Raw genomic sequence first — 6,074 nt, forward strand, 5'->3', positions numbered from 1 at the left:
CATATGAGGGGATTTCCTTTGGTTCCAAGTAACTTTCAAGCAAGAAAACCAATAAAAGATCTTTAGTAATTCATGGAGGGAATCTTGTACTAGTTTGGTTAAACAATGATTTCCCTAACCTCTTTAAAACATTTTTGGCCGAAATTCTAGGGTTAGGTACTCCTCTGACCAAGCATCATATAGGTATAAAAATATGAAGGAAAACCTTCCTACATAGCATAGAAAAATATCACGAAATGATGACTTGTTTAAACCTTCCTAGATTTGAAACTCTTCTTTGGCCGAATTTTCTTAAATTCTATTCTAGGTTTTCTAATCCTCATAAATTCCGAAAATCACATAAAAATCCTTGTACCACAGGTGAGGGGAAGCTTACATCCTTTTCGCTTGTGGATCTAAGGTATGGTGATGGAAGAAGTAGCCTCTTCTTCTAGTTCCCTTCCCTTGTTCCTCTTGCTAAGTCCTCCTTGTATCTTAGGCTTTCTTAGAAGAAAACCTTGGCTTGGGGCCGAAGATGGAGGAGAGGGGCTAGGGTTCTCGGTGATGGAGAGGGGAGAATGAGAGAAATGAGAGAAAAATTAGAATTCTTCTCTTTACTTGCTCCCTTTTATGTTAAGGAGGAAGAAGTAGCAAAATTAGTTTTTGCTTTCCTTCTCCCTTAGCCTTTTTTTTTTCTATTTTATTTTTATTTTTATTTATTTATTTATCCTCATCATTCATGGTGAAATAAGGGGGAATGAATCCCCTTAATTAGCCTCTTTTATTTTCGGCAAGAGAAGAGAGAAAGAGGGAGAGAAGGAAGGAAGGCAAGTTGCCTTTCTCTTGCTCTTTTCTTGTTTTCTTTTGGCTAACTTTTACTCTCACCCTTATCATGAGTTTCCCTCCTTTGCTATCAATATCTTCTCTCTATCCCAATTGATTTCTACTAATTAATTCTATAAATTATAATATAAGAGGTTCAAGGTTCAATCATTGACCTCCTCTTCTTTTTATTTCATTTTATTTCTTTTTGCTTCAACCCACTTCCTTTTATTTTTCTAAGGCAAAATCCTACATTCATACGCTTATCTTAAAAGCTTAGTGGGTGTTACATACTTGGTATCTCATAAAGAGTACATTTATGTGCATTTAAAATTTTATTTTATTTGCATCATCTTATACCTATTCTTGATTTTTATTAAATCGTGAGCTTAAATAAAATTTTCTCTTTAATTTCAGTGCAATCTGTAATTGCCAGTATTAATAGCATCCCAATATTAACTAGTTTGAATTTTGTTGAATGGAAAGAATACATGATGATAGCATGGACTTAGACTATTGATATGGGTTAGGTTTTGTGGGTCTTCAGATGAGGAAAGAAAAGGAAGAAAGAGTCAAAGGAGGAAAGCCAATAACGGCCGAAACACACTTTCAGAACAAAGATAGGCCAATATCGACCGACACATGCCTGCCGAACGAAGGTAGGCCAATATCGGTCGATACATGCCTGCCGAATGAAGGTAGGCCAATATCGGTCGATACATGCTGTCTGTATAAAGGTAAGTTAATAACGACTGATACGCACTCCAAAGCAAAGATAGCCCAAAATCGGTCGATACATGCCTGCCGAACGAAGGTAGGCCAATACGGTCGATACATGCCTGCCGAACGAAGGTAGGCCAATATCGGTCAACACATGCCTACCGAACGAAGGTAGGCCAATATCGGTCGATACATATCTGTCGAACGAAGGTAAGTTAATAACGACCGATGCACACTCCAGAGCAGAGATAACCCAATATCGGCCGATACATGCCTGCCGAATGAAGGTAGGCCAATATCGGTCGATACACGTCTGTCGAATGAAGGTAGGCTAATATCGGTCGATACATGCTGGTCATATGAAGGTAAGTTAATAACGACCGATACGCACTCCAAAGCAGAGATAACCCAATATCGGCCGATACATGCCTGCCGAATGAAGGTAGGCCAATATCGGTCGATACATGCCTGCCGAACGAAGGTAGGCCAATATCGGTCGATACATTCCTGCCGAACGAAGGTAGACCAATATCGGTCGATACATGCCTGCCGAACAAAGGTAGGCCAATATCGGTCGATACATGTCCGCCGAACGAAGGTAGGCCAATATCGGTCAATACATGCTTGCCGTATCAAGGTAAGTTAATAACGACTGATACATACTTCAGAGCAAAAGTAGACTAATATCGGCCAAAAGGGTTAACGAATACCTCAGAACATGTTGGATAAAATATTATTACAAATAGAAGTCACATGAAGAAGAATCATACATGAATATATCGAATAGAATAATTCATGATGGAGAGTATATATTTTTTGGCGGGAAATATGCTTTCAGATTGTCTTGCAGGCGCTAAACGACAAAGAAGGTACATCTGGGGTACAAAAAAGATTCCTTAAAAATCATCTTCCCCAAGTACGCAGCTGATGTCATAACGAACTCTAACAAATCAGGGTCCACTTCATGACTACGGAGGTTATATGAAGTGGTATAAAAGGGGGAATCCTCTCCGTTGGCTAGGTAAGTTCACATCCCTAATTTTCTGGCTACTGTTCATCTTCTTCCTTCTTTGACATCAGGCGAGATCACTAACTTGAGCGTCGGAGGGCCTAGCCAGGGATTCCCACCCTGGTCCTAGGTCACTGACGATAGTGTTGGTTGGTCTCTTGTGTGCAGGAAGCCTCGGGAGCTTGGGAGATCGACTTTCTCCTATCTAAACGGGGATTTCTTCCTACTCATCAGATTTCCTTCGGTGATTCTAGTTTTCTTCCGATCCGCTTTGGGTTTCTCGTGTCGAGGTTCTACCGGCATTACTCTTCATCAATACGGTGGGTTTTTTCTCCCAGATCTCCGTCGCGGTCAGCTTCTCAGACAGGATCAAATTTGGCGCCGTCTGTGGGAAACTTTACCTGAATCTGAGACTACGTGATGGAAGAAGCTGGGAAGTCGAACCTACTTACTATCAGTCACGAGGATTTGGAGCTCCTCATTAATTCTCATGTTCAAAAAGCCCTGCAACAATAGCAACAACAACTGCAAGCTCATACTAGGGCCACTCTGCCGACGGCTCATCATCCGGCGATATCAACTACTAACACTACAACAAAAACCTTCATAGACATCAGTGGAACAACAACAGTTTTAAGCAAAAACCAATGTCTTTGAGTATTTTACACCGGTTTTTCCAAAAACCGGTGTCTATGAGCGCAGATTTTCGCTCATAGACATCGGTTTTTTAGGCGATGTCTATGAGCGCCCATTTTTTCGTTAATAGACACCGATTTTAACATCGGTTTTTAAAATCCGATGTCTATGATAATTTTCCCACCAATACTTAGCTAAAATTTTCAACTCTCACGCAAAAACCAAGTCGCGCGCACCTTTCTCTCACGCAAAAAACCTAAAGTCGCACGACCTCTCTCTCACGCGAACTCCTCCGCCGAAGCCCTCTCATGCGATCTCCTCTGCCGAAGCCCTCTCACACGAACTCCTCCACCGAAGCCCTCTCACACGAACTCCTCCGCCGAAGCCCTCTCCACCGAAGCCCTAAACCCTAAGTCCTCTCCGCCAAAGCCCTCCACTGACTTGAACATCTTCGTCGAGATCTTTCTCAGGTTAGATTTATTTTATTTGCTTTTATTTTTTGTGTATTATGTTGTGATCTTTATCGTCAGGATCTTTCTCACCTAGCCTCCTAAACTCCAAGAAAAACAAATAAGAGCAAACAAAGGCAGGTCAGTCACACGATAACACCTTCATCGTTTTTTCCCTAATTCCAACCAGTACTCTAAACAATGTTCAATCAGATTTTTTTTTTCTTTTCAAGTTTTCTTCTGTTAGACATTAATTAATTACATCGCTAACGGTTTAGTTCATTGTTTACAAATTGCATCTGATTTGTCCCTGATCTATGCTATGCTGCTGACTTTTTGATGAGACTGATTAATTTTTATTGCATCGGATTTGCAAATCGCTTCCATTTCAATGTTCATATATTGAGACATGCAGGAAGAAAGGGATTATATTTGTGGCCATTGATCAGAGCCGGTCTCTTCTGGATCAAGGTCCTTTTGACATTGTTCTTCACAAGGTCAGTAAGTAGTCCAAAACTTGATGATCTTTCATTTAATCACTCAGAAAAATTAGCCTAAGAATGATCAAGGCTAGCACTAAACTTTGGTAGATAGATGAAAGATCCTTATTTTGAAAACAGGCAACAGACTGTAGGCATTTTCCTTTTAAGAATTCCTCTTACTGGCACTTTTTACGATCCTTGAGGAAATGCATTCATCCAACTTTTCTTATCAATCTATAATTTTTTTTTTGTTTTTTTTTTTTTGCAGTTCACTGGAAAAGAGTGGCAACATGTCCTGGAGGTAAATAAATAAAAGTCTTCATTCTTCCCTCTTTAGCCGATCCGGATAGTTCATCATCTAAATTGTGCTCATTTAATCAATCTGAATGATAATAGTTCAGAGTAATATATGGATTGCTAATGAGAGATCTAGAATACGGTTCTCTTGAGGTTGCATTTAAATATGTATGACTTGGGATTTTTTTCCCTTAATCTGATTGAACAGTAATTAACTAATGCCTCACCTTCATCGTTTTTTCCCTTAATCTCTGTTATGCTTCGTTCTAGTTAGAATATTGCAGAAAGAATGTCTTTCCTTTTTGATGTCTTTCATTTACTTATTTATTCTATCATAAACATTGTTTAGAGTACTAGAATCGCATGGTTTGAACAAAAGTATTTCTCTTCCTCCAATTCCGTATTACTAAACAAATTAAATGAGATAGAGTGGAAATAAGATAAAGATAACACAACTCTTTTCTTTTCTTTTCACTTTAGAGTTTAGACCATTTCATATCACTTCTATTTTTCCCACTCTAAGTAAACACTGCCAAAAGAATATACTATATCGAGAAAAAAAGGAAGAGTGTAGATTAGAGATCACAGAAATTGATCAGATAAAATTTTAAATTAAATAATAATAAATGTACTTTAATCTGACAACAGATATTGTTTTGGAATCAACTGCTGTATAATACATACTTATGGCACAAAGGATAAAGTAATAAATGAGGAATCTCGGACTTCAGTATAATACAGCAAAGTTATCAGCTGTGGCTGTCTCTTGCTTCATGGCACACTCATAGTAAGATACAGATAATCTGACAGTCCTATCATTTTTTCTTATATAAGCTTCTGCTCTTAGTATACTTAAATGCTTTTTTTGACAATGATGCTTAGGATACTCTTCGCATTTTTTTGTACCATTTATTTGTTAAATATTGTTCCCAACTCCATTTTTGTTTGCAGAGTTGGGGAAGGATGATTGCTACTGACCACTAGAAACATGTTCTTATCTTGTTCTACCTATTTTGCAGGTGCTTTGCTAGCCAAGATGGAAGTCTTTTGTTTAAACCAATAATCTAGATTGTTTTTTTTAATCACAACTACGAGCACCATTTTTTGTTTATGCATATGCACTTCTCTGTCCTATGCGTAAAATGTCTTTGATGCCAGTAGTGACCAACAAATCTGTTCATTGCAGCTCATGATATTTGTAGATTATGCTGGAGGATTTCTTCCAACTGTCAATCATAGTCCTTGGAATGGCATATCACTTGCTGATTTATAGTTGGAGTTGCACTTTCCCTTACATATAAGGTAATCCATCAACTTCATAAAATCCTAATCCTCTCTTTGATTTGAAACATCAATTTTTGCAAACTGCAAAAGATGTAGGTAATTACACTGTGTTAATGAATCAAAGTCAGTCTTTATATAAATATGTTATTTACACTCCTTTTTTTTTTTGCTCCGAGAGTGCCAAACAAAGTTATAGCAACCAAGAAGGTGATACTCCGAGCGTCAAAACTCTTTCTTGTAGGTCTTGTTGTTCAAGGTATACAACTGTTCCTTTTTGCATGCCTAAATAGATTACTTGTATATCTGGGTTATTCTTATAGTGTTATTGCATTAATTTAAGTGTAGGTGGATACTTCCATGTGTTTCACAATTTAAATTAAGGAGCCGTCATGTCAA

At 38.2% G+C, this 6,074-nt stretch overlaps 1 long non-coding RNA gene across 1 annotated transcript; it reads left to right on the forward strand.

The window, feature by feature from the left end:
- Window positions 1–3,696: 3,696 nt before the first annotated feature.
- On the forward strand, window positions 3,697–5,663 carry LOC122027555. Its single transcript, XR_006124449.1, has 4 exons — window positions 3,697–3,756; window positions 4,031–4,112; window positions 4,366–4,398; window positions 5,581–5,663. It is a non-coding gene; the product is annotated as an uncharacterized LOC122027555 (long non-coding RNA).
- Window positions 5,664–6,074: the final 411 nt, after the last annotated feature.

Source organism: Zingiber officinale, chromosome 10A, assembly GCF_018446385.1.
Source record: "Zingiber officinale cultivar Zhangliang chromosome 10A, Zo_v1.1, whole genome shotgun sequence".
In the NCBI taxonomy this organism is placed as follows: domain Eukaryota; kingdom Viridiplantae; phylum Streptophyta; class Magnoliopsida; order Zingiberales; family Zingiberaceae; genus Zingiber; species Zingiber officinale.